The sequence below is a fragment of the Lissotriton vulgaris genome, chromosome 3_1, assembly GCF_964263255.1.
Source record: "Lissotriton vulgaris chromosome 3_1, aLisVul1.2, whole genome shotgun sequence".
Classification (NCBI taxonomy): Eukaryota; Metazoa; Chordata; class Amphibia; order Caudata; family Salamandridae; genus Lissotriton; species Lissotriton vulgaris.
Window position 1 is genome coordinate 569,961,947 of NC_141689.1, and position 21,144 is coordinate 569,983,090.

The following is a 21,144-nucleotide window of genomic DNA, read 5'->3' on the forward strand; positions in this document are numbered from 1 at the left end:
CTCAACATGTGTTTAAATTCATAACATAAAGGCTGGCATTAGTGACCAAGACAAGACAACAGGGCATCATTTGTGCTTAAATATGTACCACCATGATCCAGACAGTTGCACCCTGTGACTCAAGTCCTACAACATTAGCAACATGGATGTGAGGGTGAATCACTGCCACTATATTCATCCCTGCTTTCATACTTGATTGATCATACACATGACACATCTGTGTGAATTAAAATGTTTTATTCACATTTGGTGGAGTGTTGAAGCTGGAGCAGTACAGGGCCATGCAAACCCCACTTTACATTTTTGCCATGTGGCGGCCCAGCCATAGTCCTTTAGGGAATGACAAGTCCATCGGAAAAGGAAGAGTTCAGTCCGCAGTCTGATTGCTGTGTCATTGTTTACCAAACAGATTATGGCAGTCCATGTCGAGGTCCAAGGTGAGTGTCGCAGAGTGTATCGGGGGACAGTGGAAGGTGATGATGCAGAGGGCAGAACCAAGCAGGAATAGGCCAATTGGCGGAGATGAATGCTACTGCGTCCTTCTCACCACTGAGGCAGAATCATCCGCATCTTCGTCCTCTGACGTATCATGTACCTCACATGTGGGTGTTGTTGTTTTGTGTGTATTATTGTGTGTAGGTGAAACATCAGTGGCCAGAGATGGAATGTCTGCAGCACTGTGTGTCACCAACACATCAGGGGCTTGAGGTGGAATGTCTGCCACACTGTGTGGCACCGACACTTCAGGGGCGGATATGAAGATGGAGTGGTAGCAGCAGCATTCATCTGCGCCAGGCCTTGTGGCAGCAATGCCATGATGAGGGTCTGCAGGGCATGGAAGAACCCAGCTACCTCTCACTGGTGTGCAGCCGTGGCAGCCATTCTTTCTGCCTGCGCCCGCTCCATGTTCTCCATGATCCTCCGCATGTGTCCCAACTCCCAGGTGACATCGCTGGAGCCACTCTGCTAGACGATTGTTCTTGTCTCCAAGTCAGGACTCCAGCAATGTCAGCCAAGGATCTTTGGAGAGCATGGTGCAGACTGTGGGTGTCCATTAGGGACTGTGAGTGGTCCCTGATGGGGTTTAGAAACCCACGTATGGCATCTAATTTGGATGCCATGAGGTTGAACCCCACTCGCACCTGATCAGCTATCTTCTCCTGGCACCCCAACACTCGGCGTTGGAAGGCCATGTGTTGTTTGTGGGGGTCCTGAGAGACAGGCTTGGTGGTGGGTGCTTCCTGCTGTGTGTTCTGTGCAGGGGGTGGGATCTCCTCGATGCAGCTGGGCTGCCCTGCTCTTGGAGGTGGGATGCCGAGGCTGTCCATTAGCTGTTGCCGGGCGTCAGGGTCTATGGTGTGGAGGTCCTCTTCGTCATCAGTGAAGAGATCTATTGTCTGCTCTGCAGGAGGTATTGATTCTCTCTCTGCAATGTGAAGGGGAGATGCAGTTTAACATTGTGTTCACGTGTATGTTGACCCATTATACAAGTTTAGATACAGACTGCATGACAATGTACATTGTGACTGTTTGGGAGGAGCTGCCTATTTGATGCGGGACAGTGGACATTTCAACAACATCACAGATGTGTGTTTGTACTTGTACATTATCAAATCACATTTCCCTGCTATGCCAAATGTGATTGGCCAATTTCTACACACAAGCAGCAGCAGTTGTGTCCTCTGTTCTGTTGTGAATGTGTTACAGTTTGTAGCACATTGTTGTCAATGTCAATGTGCTCTTCATGTTGTGTGCTGAAGTTTGGGAGAGTCGCCCCTGCAGCTCTGATTTTGCTGGCCCTTATCCCTTTCAGGTGGTGTGCCTTTGACTTCTGTGCTTATACAGTGATTAGATGTTGCATACTTGGGTAAATTGGGACCTTGGTCGGAGTTGTGACTCGGGGGCAAGGTTTGTCCGCAGATGTGTTGCTGACGTCAGGGGTTGTTTGTGCACGTGGATGTTTCAGAGTATGGCCTGCTCCTTTACAGATGTGGTCCACACTCAGCCACCTCAGTATCGTAGTGCGCAACATGTCATGATATATTGATAGTGTGACCATAATTTTAAAGCCAAAAACCGGGACATTTCCCAAAAATAGAAGAAGGACTACCATTTTACTTCAACCCAGCGCACAGAACGACAGTGCTCCTTAGCAGAGAATTACAGAAGAGGCAGTGATAACATACATAAAATGCCATTTTTAAAGCCAGTAGCATGCCTGTTAATTAAATTGCTTCCTTATATCAGCTGCTAACTACCCCTGCCTTGCAAAACATAAAAAGATACCTCTCACCATTTTCAGCCGATCCTCTCTAAAAACAGGGACATGAGCTTAATTTCATGTAATCTACCGGGACAGCTGGTGAAAATGCGGGACTGTTCGGGCAAATCCGGGATGCCTGGTCACCCAATATATTGACTGCAGCCATGCTATTCGTCATGCAGTGTCACTTGCATTGTCAGTGTGGCTCACAGACACGCCGCTTTCCTGGGTTTGACACATGTGAATGGGTCGATTGTGAGATTGGTGATGTGTGAGAAGGGCCTCGTCTGGGCACATAGTCGACGGGGGCCTACTTGCTGTTTCTAGGTGTGCTAAAGTGTGCCAAGGGGATCAGGGACATGATTCAGAGTCATTGTGGGTGTGCACTGTGATATACTTAATTGTGCATGTGTGCCATTGTGCCCTTCTCCCCCGTCCCCTCAGTCCCTGGTTGTGTACTCATGCTGTTGCTATTGTGTCAGATCACGTTGAGCAGTGTCCGGTCCCTCAACTCCTGCCAACGTCTCCACACTGATGACTGTGGACACCATTTCCTCCATCTCATCCAGCTCCTCCTGTGGCGCTGGACTCCCACTTCCAGTTTACATTGCTGCCTTCTGGTTCTTGCCGAGTTTCTCCTTGTTTTTGCACTTCACATCATTCCAGTGCCTCTTGACCTCTTCCATTGTCCTCCTCAGCACTCCGACTGCATTCACCTTGTCCACGATGGACTGCCATATTCCATTTTTTGTTGCCAATGACACAGTGGAGGTGACGAACAGTAGTTGATGGTGTACTATCACCTCCATTTTCAGAATCCTGTTTTCCTGTGGACTGAACTGCATCTTCCTTTTCTTCTTCTCCTTGCCCTTCCCTGACCCGAAGTCCCAGGCTGGTCCTCTGTGGGGCTTGCGGGGTTCTGGTTGTCCTCTGCACCTCCATTGTGCTTTGCAGTTGTTGTTTTTTTTGTATGTTGTTTTTTCTACTTTTCTACTGATTTTTCCTGCCTGTGTGAATTGCAAGCCTGGCACAGCTTATCGCTGATTTTTTTTATCACGGTTGGGCCCACGCCACTTTTTTCACATTCGGCTTTGGATTTTTATCGCCGTCACAGTCATTTATTCGCTGACATTTGATGCATTATCGGGAGTCTATTGCATGTTACCGCCGTGTTGTGAATAGGACGTTAACACCGAATATTTTCCAGTGATAGACGGCGACATGAAAAAGTGCGTTGACCTAATTTGGCTATGATTATGACAGGATCTTGAGAATATCCCCCCAAGAGTCATAAACACACTAAAGCGGAGCCACCACTGCCTGACTCTCCTATCAAAGGGAAATAAGAATTTAAGAACACCATGGATCCTCAAGTACATGATCTAGCTGTATCCACCTAGGCCAATACCGATGCAACACAAATTAAGTGTGATCAGAATTGACATTCACACTATCAACACTAACACTATCAACACAAAAGTGAGTACTGCTGAGACATGAATCATCCTCCTGAAGTACAATTCCATTCTTTCAAACAAGGATGTAAGACAACTAAAAATCACAACCAAGACCCTACAAAGAGACATGGTGAAATTGGAAGACTCATAGGCAGAATCTACATATTTTCAGAGTGCCTGAAGGCTCAGAAGACTCCTAATACCCTTGCTTAAATTTCTTGGAGAAATAGATACCTCAGGTGACAGGCCTAAACTTCCATAACGTCTTTGAACTGGAAAGAACTCATTGTGTCCCATCATTCAAGCCCTCTAACAAGAATATAACATATTATATTATTTGCCACCCACTGACATACCAACACGCAGGGCTAATACTTACCCACATGCATAAAAGCAATCATATATCATGGAATGATCATAAAATATTCATTTTGCAACACTATTCCATGTACACCTTGAAAACTAGGAAAGGGTTTCTTGCCTTCAGGCCTAGACTCAGGAATGCAAATCTCCATTTCTCCTTTGTTGAGCTTGAAAAATTGCAGGTCCTTGCTGATGGCAAGAACCACATCTTCAATGAGTGCAGGGACCTGCAAACCTTCCTGGAAGAAAGAAAAAATCCTCTAATGGATACTGGAACCACCTACGTCGAAAGCATGAGACTTCTCGACTGTTTTACTAAGTGATTTGAAACTCCAGTAATCCTTCATGTTATTGCTGTGAGCCCCTGTATGCTTCTATACTTTTACTGCTCTTTATATAATGACAGATACGTTTCTTCATGCCTTTCATACCAATACCACACCTGTTGCTTATTATGCTCGGCGAACTCTCCATCGCCAACTGTTCATTGCCTTATATGTATGGTACACTTGCATATTATACATACACATACAAGTGTATCAGGAATAATGTTAACACTTTGATTGGCCTCTCTCCACTTGGGTTATGACTTGCATATTGAAAAACCTCCCACCTTGATACTTCTTATTACAGGTTATCATAAATTGAACTCTAAGGTCCGTTTGCTCCTGTGGCGGGCTTTACTTTGCATATTGAATCTGAAAACTACTGTGAAGTGATTTGCTTTTCTTGCTAAATGGCTCTCACGCTGGGTGCGTGATGTGATTCACGATTCATACAATGTGTTTTCTTTGTTGAAATTGTAGCTACTAAGTGTTGGCAATGTTTCTACTGTTATGTTATGTCTGAAGATGCAAGTCACTCATCGCCAACTCTTGGCTTCTGTTGGTCTTGATTATATTGGTTACATTGTAACTTTTTGGTACTTAACCTCTTGCTTATGGTACTCCTTAAATCTGCAGACTTATGCAGACCTCTATTCTAATTTGTTTATTTGACTATTCTTGCACTCCAGCGTCAGATGGGTTCTCACCTTGTTGTCATCTCCTTCTCATTTGGAATTGTGGGTAGGTTCAGTTAGGAGGGACGGGTGAGGGTTCAGGATGTGGATCTGTTTCCTAGTATGCTTATCTTAATTTGGATATTGCTGTTTCTTTCTCCTTTTTGTTTCCTGATAAATGTTCTGAGTTGGCAGTCAATTTCCTTTTCTTATTGAAATTTGCCCTTTGACGTTAATGCATCTTCATCCAAATCCTTTTTGAGATAATATTAATTCAATCACAGACCAGTAATTTCCTCTTACGGATGCTGGGGTTGCTCTTCGAGAGCTTCACCCATTGCACTCACTGCTTCCACTTGCACAGTCACTCTGACTCTTCTTAATTTTCTGTATCCCTCAACCATATATACTCTCCCATGGTATGGCTAATAACTCCCTTGATATGGATGTAAAAATCATCTCCCTAAATGTTAAAAGGCTTAACCATTGGTTTAACGTAAAAGAATTGAGAACTACCTACACAAGCTAAGAGTAGAATAAATCTTTTTACAGGAATTCAGGATTACCTTTAATGAATTATAACATTTTGGTTGGAGCTGGATTAACACTGCCCTTCTCCAGCCATCAACAACCAAAGGGGTGCCATTACGCTAGTCATCAAGAACTCAGGCATTTCTGTATATTTCCACATATCAAACACAGATCTAAAAATATCAACTGTTTCCGTGTCCTAAGTGTGTACGGCCTAAACACTGACAAACCTGATTTCTGGTAATCCCTTGGTACCAACCATTTGCGGTGACCTCAATCTGTGCATGGATCTCACCCTCGATAGATAGTTAAAATCATCACTGCATAATCTTTGATCTAGATTCAATCTTTTAGATACCTGGAGATTACAAGTTCTTTTCCAATCCACACATGTCACACTCCTGAATTGATTACCTTCTATTATCTAAATCACATACACACCCAGGCGAGCAAACAGACATACTCCCAAGGCTAATATCTGATCACTCAGCTATTACTTATCGCTCTAGGCACAAACGTGAGACCATCTTGTAAAATCTGGAGCTTAAATGAGTCAATTAGAGACGCTTCATTAAAACTACTGTACTAAATTTCATCAGAGGGAATAGAACCTCAGACACTTTCCCTTCCACCTTTTGAAACACACTTAAGGATATAGTCAGAGGCTCATTAATCAAACTCCAATCTAAACTGATTAAAACCCGAAACAACAGTCTTCAAGAACTTGAGAAACCAATCAAAGTTCTAGAGGCTTCCTTTGTCTCCAACCCAGACTCCCAGATACTCCTTGCCCACAATAAAAAAAGTATGAATACATCAGAATTTTGAGTGAAGCAGCTGGGATTTGGGCTAATGTAATGAAGTGGTGTACACAGCTTCATATTAAAATCAAGCTTATTCCAAGAAAAGGATCCAATCCACAATAACAGCACAACCAGGGAGCAGACTCAGCTTCAACTGTCCTCAAGAGCCTCTTGCTTCAATACATTCTGAAGCTCTTGGCAACAGAAGCATGATACTAGAATGCCACACATCTCCCGTCTTTACAAATAAAGAAAAAATTAAAGCAAAGGTAACAAGATATAAACGAAAAGAGCATAAGAAACAAAAGCAAAACATAAGCATGAAAATCACTTTACATATTCACTCAAATATGCTGGGGGAGAAGGCACTCTTGAAGACTTACAAATGGTGCCTGAATTTGCTGAAGTGTCCTTTGATTCATTAGAGCAGTTAGCTGAGCCAGATCTCAATCTTCCACACGAGGGATGAAATGGAACCAAATCATCTCTAACTACAACCACTCTGTTCAAGTTCCAAATACGATGAACAGCAGTCTTGACAGCATTATTAAAGATCTTAAAGACCTGCTTAGGTTTCAAAAATGCTGTAGAAGAACGCTTCTTACAAGGATTTTTTATTAAAACCCAATCACCCACTTTCACAAAAGTCTTCTTTACACTTTTCCTTTGATCATAAAGCCCTTTACGAGCTTCAATCCTCCTTGACTCAGTCAATCTACAATCATTCTCTTTTAGACCACGATTAAAGTGCTCCACCATCCCATTAGTTTCTGGATGGTACAATGAGCACCTCTTGTGTTTGATGCCATGTCTACTCAAGAACTGTTCCATTTCTCTAGATACAAACTGTACACCATTGTCAGTCAATATAGTATTAGGTATCCCTTCTCTGGCTATGAGTTTCTTCACATGCTTGGTTACTCTACCCCATGTAATGGTTATCTTTGGCCATCTAGAAAACAAGGGTCAGGGGTGAATGAAAAAGTGATGTTAAAAAATACCTGGCCTTATGGATTAAAAAAAACTTTATTTGGTCATAGGCTGGTATTGGTAAAAAGGGTGGGTCGAAGAAATCCCGCTAGTAATGTGCTGGTTCTCCTGAGGGTGTCAACATGTTTCGAAGCCGTAATGCTTCTTCGCCAGGATGGAGTAAGATCCCTCTGTCACTCACTATCTTGCTATCAATATGTGAAGATATATATACAAGTGATTTAAAATACAATACCTATGTGGTACGGGTATATGTTATCTAAATCTTTGTCAGTATTTCTGAGAATAAGCTAGAAACGTAAGGAGTCAATGTCTTATAGTGGGTTTCTCTCAGTGCCACCTATTTGTTGTGTCTAGTGACATCGCCCCATACATGTTTCCATTCCTCCTCAGTGTTATCTCGCCCTAGAACCAGCTCCCAGAAGGACATGTAGCGTGCCCTGGGTGCGTGTAATGTGGTCAGTAACATAGTGTAGAGTGAGGAGATGGCTCCTTCATGGAGCCCGCCTTCTGAACCACCATCTTTTTCATAACTGTCAGCTCCCTAGTCGTGGCCTCTCTGATGTGTGGGAGTGTGACCCAGTGTTTAAGCTGGAGGTAGTGGTAGTGTTTGCTGTGGGGGATTAAAAATTCTCTTTTGCAGTTTTCGAATGTCAGAATGTCAGAATTATGGAATAAGTCAGAGAGCTTTAGCCATTCCCCTCCCTCCAGCAGTCCAAAGGGCCCTTCACGGAGTGCCGGTGGAAATGCCGGGTTGAAGAGAATTATGGCATACGGGGAAGGAAATGAGGTCCACCCTTCACTCCTTGTGACCTGATCCCAGATTGTTAGAGTAGTGCAAGTGGGAGTGCTTATGTAAGCGTTCGTAGGTCGATCTTTCCTTGGCTTCCACAGGACATCCCAAATGGAGCACCCCACAATCGACCTGTCCATGTGGAGCCAGTGTTTGTCGGACTCCTGTGCAGACCATTTGGTCACCACTCACAGCTGTGCCGCTTGATAACAGAGTGTAAAGTCCGGTAGAGCCACCCCTCCCTCGTTCCTCGGCCGTCGCAGGCCGTGAAAGGGAATACGGGCCCTCCCACCTTGCCAAATGAATTTTGTGACTAGTGAGGGTTAGGGTCAGGTGAGAGCAGGGTAGTAGGTCTCAATTAAGTTCAGTAGGTAGGGATTGAAATAAATATAGTAGTTTTGGTAGGACCGTCATCTTAACAGTGCTGATCCGCCCAAACCAGGAAATGTAAAGGGGCTTCCGCCTCTTAAGGTCTTGTTGCAACTGAGTCACCAGGGCGGGGAAGTTGACCCTGTACAGATCCCCAATTCTGGGCGTGAGGTGAATCCCCAAGTAAAGGAGAGACTATTTAGCCCATTGCAGGGACGCCTGACCACTGAGTCTGGTCGCCTCAACTGCGGGGAGAGTGAGATTTAGTATGGAGGAGTTGGACAGGTTAACCTTAAATCCAGCCACCTGTTCAAAGTGGGTCAGCTGATTTCGGACGCGTAATACTTATAGAATTGTGACGTTAGGTCATCAGGTCCAGGGGCTTTATGAAGTTTAAGCCTCGAGATGGCTTGCCTCACCTCTTCTGAAGTGATGGGAGCATCTAAGGAGCTCACGGTCGTGGGGGAGATATGGGGGAGAGACACCGAACCCAGATATTGCTGTTGTAGGTACAAATCTGGAGATGTACCTCAATAGAGTTTCCCATAGAAGTCGCCAAAGATGTTGGCCTTAGTGGCCTCAGTGTAGACTAGTTCACCTCCCTGATCCAGAATACCCCCAATAAATGTGGTTCCTGTTTCACTCGGAGCTGACATGCTAAGTGTGAACCCACCATGTCGCCTTCAGCAGCTTCAGCCGTGTGTACTCAGCCTCATTATTGTAAATAGAGCGTAGTTCGCCCCGTATCGTAGTAATTTGCCACTGCAATGTCCGTGTGGGTGTGGCTTTATGTGCTTTGTCAACTGGAGAGAAGTGTGGCTCAGGGGTTAGAGGCGGCAGACCTGGAGCTGGAGTTCGGCCCTGGACCAGGGTTCAATTCCCCGCCTCGGCGGGTCTTGGGCTCAAAATTCCACGGACTTGTTAATTCTCGCTCCGGTGCCTTCTCGACTCACGGGTTCACACTCTGCGACTCTGGGCAATAGCTTGCTTAATCTCCACAACGGCCCCTCGCGGTGGGATGCCTGGCTTTCACCTTGTGGATACCCTGCCAGGGCTATCTCACAGGGGAATACCAGGACGGGTTCCCTAAGCAAGCGCGGAGATGCCCCAGGGTAAGTCGTGCGCTATATAAGTTTCATTCATTTCATTAATTTCATTTCAACTGTTTCTAACTCCCCTTCAAGGGCAATGTGTTCCTTCGCCCTTTGATTATTGAGGAACATGTTAAGTTGGATGCATTTACCCCACAGCACCGCCTTAAAGGCATCCCAATTGTTTTGTGGGGATGTAGCCTGCGGTTTATTGAGAGTAAAGTATTCCGCAATAGACGCCCTCAATTCCTCGCGCAGAGTTTTGTCACATGTGATTGCCGTTGGAAAGTACCACAGCGACAAGTTAGATTTGAGCCCGCCCCAGGTCAAGCTAATGGTGAGGAGGCTGTGATCTGATATTGAAATCTGCAGAATCTTTGCTACCTGCAGAGGCCCCACTAAAGCCTGACTAATGAAAACATAATTGATCCTAGAGTACGTCTGGTGGACGTGGTAGTAGTATGTGTAGTCTTTGGTAGTGGGGTGCAACGTCTGCCAAGTTTCGCAAAGGCCTAGTGTGAGCATTTTCTGTTTGACCCCTTTAGAGCTGTTGTTGGGGGTCGCCCTGGTGGCATGTGAGCTGTCTAGTGTCTCGTGCCATGTCAAATTGAAGACCCCGAGCAATACCACTGGACCTTCCGCAAAACCGCCTATCAAGTCCAGAGCGTTAGATAGGAATGTGGACTGGCCCGAGTTGGGTGCATAGAGAGAAACAAATGTGCATAGAGTGCCCCTCAGCCTCCCCCTGACCATTATGATTCTCCCTTCCCGGTCGACCTTGGTGGCTTCAGGTTGGAACTTAGAAGTGCTGTGGAAGGGCAACGCCACTGCATTGTGTTTTGTACTTGCGGATGATTTATATATTAAGGGATATGACATGAGTTTCTTGGAGGGCTACTACCTCGAACCTGCGGTCCGTGAGGTATTTCCAGACTCTCTGCCGTTTCTGGTGGGAGTTCAGCCCCTAAATTCCAGGATGCTATTGAAACCATTCGCAGGGCTGACTTCCATCTGTTGAACGGAAATGAGGACTGTTGTATTTTAAACATCGAGGCAGTGACCCCAGATGAAGGGCACCAGAGGCCTGAAATGCAATGGGTTTTAATAAACAAAACACTGCCCTGGACGAATTTGCGTCATTCATGTTTTAGCTAGAGGTTCGGATGGCCCAGCTTTGACATAAGAAAACGAGAAAATTGGCATACCACTCCGCGTGTGGATTAAAAAACTATTGAATATAAATTGAAGACAAATGATGTTAAAACATGGATTATAAGGAGTACAGAGAGTAATTTTTTGAATAAATTTTGACAGCCAGGACGGCGACTTTCAGCTGTGCGTTTGGTTGGGGGCACAGATTGCCCCCAATTAAAATAGGACTCTTATTCAGGTGCCATATGGGCATGGCACTAATCCAAATTGCACGCATTTAAAAACAATATTGGACAAGTTTGGCACAATAGTTAAAACAGGAGTGCATCCCTACCCCCACTGTGAATGTTGACTTCCATCCCTCCCTATGTGAGCCAGCTCTCCCTTGTGTGTGTGACTGCTTCCAACCCTGTTAAAGAAAGCTCGTCCACCCTGGAAACCACATGTTTTGCCGCGCCCCCATTGCTCGCGCTGCATGACCTTAAACAAGTCAGAGATCAGTGAAACCCTTACACCACCAGCAGGATTTCTGCCTCCTCAAACCCCCCCCCCCCCCCCCCAACAAAAAAAACAGCAGCCAAATGAACAACGGGCCTTCGGCTTGAAATTCTTCCTGAGAAAAGAGAAGAATTTTGGGTGGTACGGACAAGGGCTGCACCCCGACTGCTGTGCTGTAGATATCTAGGGAGCAGATCAATAAGAAGAAAATAAAAACCTCACTGTCCATGTCAGACGGTTATAGTGTCTCGCATACCAGGCAGGCCAGCATGTCAAACCATTGGCTACAAAACTGTGGTCCATCATAGTTCCACAGGAGTGCACATCGGCTAAAACCCCCAAAAGCCGGAGTGTCTATAGAAAGCGACTCTTCAGTTGTCGACCACTCGTACGTTAACAAGATCTTGTGACTGTTTGCCAGAGCCTGGAGCCCCTCCGGGGCCACTCCGTATCGTTGAAGGTGCCCGTCGAGTTTTCTTCCTCCGGGGGGTCCAGAATGTGAAGGCCCTCTGGGAGTCTGTCACATGGTGCGCCTTGTTTTTGTATTCAAATGCAAGCCCAAAAGAAATGTCCAAAGATAATGTAAGTTTTCATCGCCTAGTTTTGCAGTGACCGGTCTCAGCAGTTGTCGACGTGCCAACGTAGAAGGCGCCAGATCCTGGAAGAGGGCACATTTGTAACCTTGGAATGACGTCTCCTCCTTTTTTCTTGCTGCGCTCAAGGTGGCCTCCTTAGTTTTGAAAGAGTCCCCACTCGGTGGATCCTGTCCATTTTGAGTTTCAGTTGGTGAGAGGCTAGGATTTCCGCAAAGAGGCCCTCCACCAATGCCTCCAGGTCAGGGCCCTCCGCGCCTTCTTCCAAATCATGAATACGTATGTTCTCCCGTCGAGTTCTGTTCTCCAAGTCTTCCGCTTTCAGTACTGCTTGCAGGAGCTGGGCCTGTACGGTTTGCTGAGAATCCTGCAGTTTGGTGGTGCGCTCCTCCAGGTCCTGCGCCTGTTCCTCCACCTTCAGTACTCTGGTTCCGACAGCGTCTACATCTTGTCATAGAGCGGCAATTTTCTCGGTGAGCTCAACCCTGAGTTGGTCCATGGAGGACCGCAGGTCTTGTCTAATTTCTAGGCAAAGTTCCGTTTTAAAATTGCGTAGGGTATCTACCAGATCCTCCCGTGTAAATGCCATATTCTGCCGGTGTTCTGTCTTCGAAGGTGTGGAGCCTTTTTCCCGTGCTGCAAGATAGCTGGAGAATTTGTTAGGAGCCTTTTTGGCACAGAGGCAAAGCCCAGCTCTGTGTGGGATAGATTGCCTGATAACCCTCCTAGGTCGTAAGCTCGGGGAAGTGGGTGGTGCTCATGTAGATCTCCTCGTGGTAGGGTCAGGCCTCTGCTTGGTGGTAAAGTCAGGCAGCCATCTTAGGGTCAGGCATCGCTAAGCGTGAGACAACAGAGAATAAGGTATCTGCTGGGACAACGTTCCCCCCCAGCTCGGGAGATACAGGGGGAACAAGCAGTGCCTACAGCCTTCCAGCTAGGGATCCCATTGCAAAACAGGCGTCGACCTCTGGCGCGTCCATCTGTTTGGCTTCCATTTTGAGGTCAGGCAGAGCTCCCGGATGCCGATTCCCCCGGGCCCGCAGCAATCAGTAGAGGGAAAAAAAACTGACCGTAAGTTAGAGTCTTCACCGTGGCATATTAAAAGTGACCACCGCCACTGTGATCAGCTTGTGTGGAGATCAGCGATGCCTCTGGTCTTCCTCGGATGCATCCTGGCTCCAGGCGCCCGGTGGTCTTCAGCCATGCTCTCTTGGAAGTAGCGGAATGTGGTAAACGAGTTTAGCTCCCACCCACGGGGCCACGAGATCTGAGGGCATTAGCACCATCCGAACTGCGTGCCGATACCGCCACCGATCCACAGGTCAGCCCAGTAGGTCTGTCGGATGTCTGCCATCTTGAAGGCGGCCTCTGTTCTCCGTCGTTCGCAACTCGCGGCCGGATATCTTGGCCAGCGATCGACTTTCAGGCACCCCGGGGGAATGCCACAGTTAACTAATACAAAAGCCTAAAACTAAGTGAGGCAAAGTAACCCTTTAAGATGTTAACATCCTCCTTAAAACATAATCAGTCCAGCAAAAGTCTTCCTGCTCTTAAAGTCAATCTGAACATAACCCATACGACTCCACAGCAAATCTTGGACATGTTGAAATATTTCTATGAATCACTGTATGAGGACAACACAAACTCCTGTACCAAGCAGTAAAGGGACTTATTAAATTAGCTGCACTTGCCCACCATAACAGATGTAGAGAAGATGAACTTTTGCTCCCACTGATATTAGTGGAAGTTATAGTGGCTATTAGAACTTTGAAACCCCATAAAGGCCTTGATGTTTTCTTGGCTAACTTTTACAAAACATTTGCCTTCATACTCAGGCCCAACACTCCTTGATCTTTTCCTAATTTCTTGACATCTGGAGCTGTAAACGGCATGGCTAGTGAGACCGAAGTTGTGGCGATTCCAAAAGAAGGTATAGACCCAACCCTGGCTAAGAATTACAGGCCAATGTCACTAATCAGTTTAGACGCACAAATATATGCCAAAATTATTCTTATACCACATTTAATTGACCACACATAGGTGGGTTTCATGAGGAACCAGCTATCAAATGACAACACTCACCTCCTATGTTATATCATTGAAAAAGGTAAATCTACTTACTCATAGACCGTAGTGATAACCCTAGATGCAGAAAAGGTTTTCAACAGTGTCTCCTGGTCATTCATTCATGAAACCCTCCGGAAATTCTATCTGGGTGAAACATTTACCAAGATGGTTATGGCCCTCTATAGTGGGCCCTCGGCTAGAGTAAGGACTGGAGGCTTGCTGTCTCTGGTATTTAATTTAGAGAGAGGTACTAGACAAGAACTCCCCCTACCACCTTTGCTCTTTATTCTGTCCCTTAAGCTTCTTCTCTACGGTATCTAAACTAACTGCTCTATCATCAGTGTTAACTTCAACAAAACTACGGTGAAGCAGATGGTATTTTGGTAATGGCTGAGAATGCCAGCATGCCAATTTCCCCACTACTGCAAACCATAGATGAATATCCCCTGGTTGCAGGCTATAACTTTTCCTAGACAAATCAGAAGTCATGGGCTTATACAAACTCTGTACTAGTGATCTACTAAACTCCAGAAATCTGTCTTGGCAGCCTAATTTTATAAAATATTTAGGAAATGAGTTTTCTTTGGATTTATTAGAAACCCTCCAACATAATGAAAATTAACATTAAAATAGACTGAACAGCTGTTAGATGGGTGGAACCCCAAATTCATCACTTGGAGGGGTCAAACTGAGACCCTCAAGATGATGTAAATGATCTTATATATATACTTCCTCTGGTGCTATTCAATGACTTTAGTAAACTTGACAAGTTGATAATGACATTCCTAAGGCAGAATAAGCACCATATAATCTCCATGAAAAAGCTGTGTCTCCCCACAGACCTGGGAGGAGGGAATTTGGCTGACTTTAGAAACTACCAAATTGCGTAACTAGCCAGACAGGGTTCCTTATGTTTTTTTGGGACCTCTAGACTATATGCCCACTTGGATAAATGTTGAGAAAGAAATTCTGGGTGATCTTTACCCTTTAGTACTTCTTTCTATTAAAACTAAACCCTCCCTTCCAGCCAAATACAATTTCAATAACACAAAAGGGCTTTACCGAAGAGCAACACATATTTAGAGACCTTAATGGTCCAATCTAACCTGACCTCACTCTGGTATAACTGTAAAATCAAAGTTCAGAGTAACCCATTTTCTGGCAACCTTGAGCATTGAAGGGCATTCATTTTTTAAAACAACTACTTACCCAACAGTCCCCCATCTCCTTCAGAGAAACGCAAAGCAAATATTATCCCTTGGATGTAAACTTTTCGGACTTCCTTAAGCTAAATGTCTCAATGAGGAACCTTCTATCCTAATGACTATCTCTTTCTTCACAAAATCATGACAACAGTCCTCCAAGTTTTACAACCTCTTAAGACCAAAACACACCCTCTTAACCTCAAAACTATTGAGGAAAAGGGATCCACTTGAGACTCTCTCCCCAACAGACTGGATCTGAATTTGAAATACGATAGTCTCCCACAAAATAACCCGCACCTTATCCTAACCAAAAAACGGACTCCTTCACAGATCATTCTGGACCCTATCTTGCCTGCACAAAAATTCTCTTAGAGCTGGCTCACTGTGTTGGAACTACAATAAAACCACTGGTGACCTCCCACACTCCCTCTGTTTTTCTGTAGCTCTGTCTCTCACTTTTGGGAATGTGTATTCGACTTCCTGCTTGACCTGTTGGGGTTCTGACTCAAACAGGATTTTCTTTTTCAAGGTTTCCTTGATCAACATCTCAAGTCACATAATGATAGCCTATTACTAGACATTTTATAATCTTCAGCCTGGAAGTCTGTCCCTAATAATTGGAAGAACACAGCTGCCACCTCTTTCAAATCCTGGTTAAATTGGATTTCCTACTTAAGAGGTGCTGACAACACATCCCTCCACAACTACACCTGGAGGCCTCAATCTAGATCTGTATGGAAGACAGTAGATATTTACTTAGCTGCAATCAAAGCATCATGAGGCCTCCAAGCCACGGTGAAAGGGCCCTAGAACCATCATTTTCCTACATTCTCCCTTGATTGTAGTCAAGTGTACGCCCTCCAGAATCTTACCTTTACCTGCGCTTACGTACTGGACTACCACACCAGCCACTGTACCTGCCTGTTTGAATTCTTACTTTTGTCTTTTCTCCTTATTGCTCATACAACATTTGGTTCCCTTTATTCTACATTGTTCCTTTGTTTTCTTTGTTGTGCTTAGAAATGCATTTTTGAACAAGAAATAAGACCTTCTACCTGTATTTTACAATATGTGTTTAACATTGCTGTATCATGGCATCCTTTTCTTTCTGTATTTTGTTCATTTTTTCAAACATCAATAAAATATTTTGAAATTAAAACATACATTCGACCGCGAATGCCATGTGTGTTTTAAAACTAAACATGCTGTTATCTTATCATAGTTTTTGAGGTTTTCTGAAAAGACGAGCCAAGGAAAGTGAATGCCATGTGTGTTTATAAACTAAAAATTCCAATATCTGAGTGTGAATGCCACATGTGTTTAAAAAACGAAACATGCCGTCATGTGATCATGTTTTTTAATGAAGACAAGCAAAAGATCATCCTGAAAATACAAGCTGAGGCAATCAAATGATGTGTGTTTCTAAACTAAAAGTGGCAACATCTGTGCATGAATGCTGTGTGTGTTTCAAAACTGAAAGTACTGTTGTCTGAGAACTTTTTGGAGGGAAAAGCTTAAAAAAAGGAACATTCTCAAATCACGAGCTGAGGGAATTGAAAAAATTAGTGAGTCACAAATACCATAAGTGCTAAGATGGGGCAAAAGACATGTAATAGGGCCAGGCTCATTGGGAGGGAACAAACCACCACAAGGGGGAACAAATAAAACAGATTCACCCTTGAAAAGCATGAATTTACAAAGTGCACTGAAAGGAATGAATGAAAAGCAATATGTATGAGTGAAGCCCACAGAGTATATACAACATGTCATGATGAGACCTCACAAGATGGAGCAGGAATAGATACCAGGATATATATTATGCAATGAATGGGTACTAGACAAATAAATGCATTTTAAAATTTGGCAACATCGTGTTAGTCTAGCTAACCATCTTTGCACTTTATACTAATGTATTTGCACTTTTAGCTAAAAATGAATGAATATCCAAGGTGATTGTTTACTAAACCTTAAATAAGCAGTTTAATTTAAGAATGTTTTAGTGTTGAAATAATGTAGGGTGGTGTGGGTGCTAATAATGTATGCTTTCATGGAATAACGTTTCAGGGGGTTAAATGCAGTGAATTAACAAGACATGGACTTGTTTTCTTTTTAGTTTAATTTAGCAATTTTGCAGAACAATTGACAATTGTAGTTATCTCTTAATGCAGGGTCAGGCATCTTATGATTGCATTTGTCTTTTATGGTTATTGTCCATTTTGGATGGAACATGCACTTACATTTATGTGTGCATTTTAATAGAGAAAGTTTGTTTTCTCAAATTGACATACATATCAAACGTAATTACCCCCTCTGTCACCTGCCAATAGTTTATATGATTGTATAAACAAAGAAAATGCAATAGCAAATGATATGGATGTACCCATTCTTCTCTAAACTATCACTACTGGTACATCTTTTCATTCTGCTGACGATCTAATTTACCACTAAGATAATACATTCACCTCTGCCCAAAAACTCAATCTTTCTGAATACAATGCAGTTTTTCTGAAACTTTACATAGAATATGAGTTGGAGAAGACTGCAAGCAAGATTAAGGTCCTCATATTTAGAGACTGTACTAGGAGAGGATTACCTCAAGGAAATAAACATTGGTGTTTTCATTTGGTCTCCAGGTACAGCAATGGTGTGAGTCCAAAACTGAGCAAAGGAAGAGGGCAATCAGTTCTCCTAGACATCTACAAGGTAAAACCTTCCGCTACCATCAACTTTACAACTGAAGGTCATCTGCATCAATACAAATGATTATCAACACAGAGAACAGGAGAAAGAGGAGACTTTTATTGCACCACAGCACATCAGAAGCACCAGGCAAGTAAGAAATATATCATAGGTGACGTCAGGTAAATTTTAAAGCAGGAGCTGAGTAACATTTTGGCTGTTTGATTTATACAGTCTTACTAATTATAACAACTTATTCTGTGTGAGGTTTATAGTCCTTGGAACAGAGAATGGTACAGGACTGGATCTGTTTTTGTAGAACAGCCAGAAGGACAGGATAACACTTAAATTGTTTTTAACTAAAATCTATATATGTTGGATATTAGCTAGTAATGTCAGTTCTATCTGTTACAATGTGCGAGAGAAAGCAATCAATACAGGATTTTATGTAGAGTGCCAAGTCTTTAAATGCTTTATGATGAAACTTCAAAACATGCTCATCTGCCACATCTGTCATTAGAAAGTGGAAAACTCCACAGTAATCAGACTTCAATTTGAGTCCCCATGCCACAAAAGCTGTCGCAGATTGCACTGGGCATTGGCTGTGCTACTAGATATTACTTTTTATAGATTGAGAAGTGCCCCCAATCCCATCTCAAGAAAGGAAATGGGCTATGGAACTGTGGGGGAAATGAACAGAAGCATAAAGATCTACCTGTCACTCTCTGAAATTAATAAATCATGTGGCAAAGCTGCCTGCACAGCAATATTTTGTACTGGAACGTCATGTAGTCAAAACCTTGAGTGAGTTTGTGGAAAGAAATAGTGTCCTGGCTCCGAACAGGCCGGTTTCCGCCCAGCTCATTCAACTGAGTCCGTAATTATATCCGTCCTGGATAACCTACGACAGGGAATGGACACTAATCAACCTCAGGCCCTGGTCCTTCTGGATCTTTCCGCCGCATTCGACACGGTGGATCATACCATCTTACTTTCACGTGTCGAGGCGGCGGGAATCGGAGGGACAGCCCTGCTATGGATATCCTCCTTCTTGAGCGGTCGGACTCAGGCGGTTCGCCTTGGTGAGTACTCAGCTGACTTTTGGCCCATCCAGTGCTGGGTCCCACAAGGATCCTCTTTGTCCCTCCTTTTATTTAACCTTTACATTGCCCCCCTTATTTTTGCTTTACAGCGGATGGAGGTCTCTGTATACAACTATGCAGACGATCTCCAGCTTATCTTCTCCCTCTCTTCCTCCCCCGAGTCAATTTCTAATTTTCAATTCACCATGACGTTCATCCAGGACTGGATGAACTTCAACCACCTGAAACTCAATCCCGATAAAACGGAATTGGTGTTGACAGGTGGTTGCTCCAGTCCCTGGTCCTCTTCTTTTTGGCCCTCTTCCTTAGGCTCCCCACCCATTCCTGTTCCCTCCGTTAAAACTCTTGGGTTTAAAATTAACAATCAACTCTCCCTACACTCTCAAGTCTCTGCCGTTGTTTCCTCAGCCTTTCTCTCCCTCAGGACAATACGTAAAGTCTCACGATTCTTTTCCTCAGATGCGCTCAAGCTAATACTTCTGGCCATGGTAACATCTCGCCTGGATTATGGCAATGCCCTTTATCATGGCATGCCTGACTACCTCATGAGGCGTCTCCAACTGGTCCAAAACCAGGCCGCTCGGCTGGTTTTTAATTTACCAAAATCACACGACGTTACACCCCTCCTCGTCTCCCTGCACTGGCTCCCTGTCCGGCAGCGCGCCTTATTCAAGCTTGGCTGCACCATCTTTAAAGCCCGGACAGGCTCTGCCCCTTCTTTCATCAACACAGCCATTCATGACTACTTTCCATCGAGAGAACTCCGTTCTTCCTCCCACCACCTTCTCGTGGTCCCTCGCTTCAAACGGAAGAAGTGGGGGGGCTCCAAATTCTCAACCACGGCTCCAGCTTTCTGGAACTCCCTCCCAATCTACCTGAGAACCTGCTCCCAGTACCCTCTGTTCCGTAAAGGCCTCAAGACCTTTCTCTTTACCCAAGCCTTCCCCTCTTAAACAGTCACTTCCCCAAATCTTCCTGCCCCCTGAGTAGCAGTAGCCATTTAGCGCCAAGAAACCGCCAGGTGTACGAGCGCTCCACAAAACCCTTAAACTCAAACTCAATAGACTGCTTCCATGATACATTCTCCTTACATAACCCAAGCACAAATTTAAACAGATCAGCCTTGTTTTAACGCAAGTGAAAGCAGTGCCTAAATCTAACAAAATATGTTGGCATTAGATTACAGATTACAACCCGCATTGCAATCACAATAATCAACACTACCTTGATACTCAAGATCAAAACATGAACGGCAGGCCCTGGCTTGTTGACGGACCTTGTTAGCTGAAGAACAGCATCATAAAGATTTGGCGTCCTGTCAAGGGCATCAGCCGTATAGATAAACAGCCATGTAAGACTACCAAGCTGCAAAACAAGTGAAGCAAACTGCAACATAATCACTATGTAGCCAGCTGCCATAAGGAACTATAAACACATGCCATCTCCTCCTTGATATACTTCTAGCAAGCTCACTTCAATTATATTTTTCTTTTTCTTTTGCTCCATCTTCTTCCCGGTCTGCGGACCCGCCACTGCCACCTTGGCCTTCTTGGGAGGCATTTTGCCCCTTGAGCTCTCACACTGGTTCTGCACCTCATAGATCCATGACAGAAAGAGAGGCGTGCCAATACTGCACTACTTCCTCCTCACAATCAAAACGTCAAAAACACTCCAGCACTTGTGGGCAGGGCCATGTCTTATCCTCAGCCATGACAGGACCAGGCAAAGTCATTGATGTGTGAAAACATAAGTGATGTCTGAGCAGAGCAGGAGCTTGGTTAGAGCCCTTTCAACCTGGAATAATACTGATGTGTTTGCTACCTCCAGACCAGCGGTCGAACTGCATTAAAACAAGCAAGAGAGCAGGAGGAATGGAAATTATCGCAGCAACAACAAGGGAAGGAAGGGGCAGACCAAAGATGTGATAAAACAAGAATGTCAAAGCTGAACATGCTCCCACAGTGTAACATGAGCAGGAAAGGAATACAAAATGAATCCTCCAAACTAACAGGTAAACAACCAAAGCATAAAGATACAGTACTTGGTCCTCCTCTATGGGAGTACAGGAAAGACAAAAAAGGAGGGAAAAATAGGAAGGATTGACCACTAGCCAACAATTTATATTTAAATGGCAATGAAACAAGCAAATGAAAACCAGTGGGCGGACTTTAGGCCCACAAAGAAGAT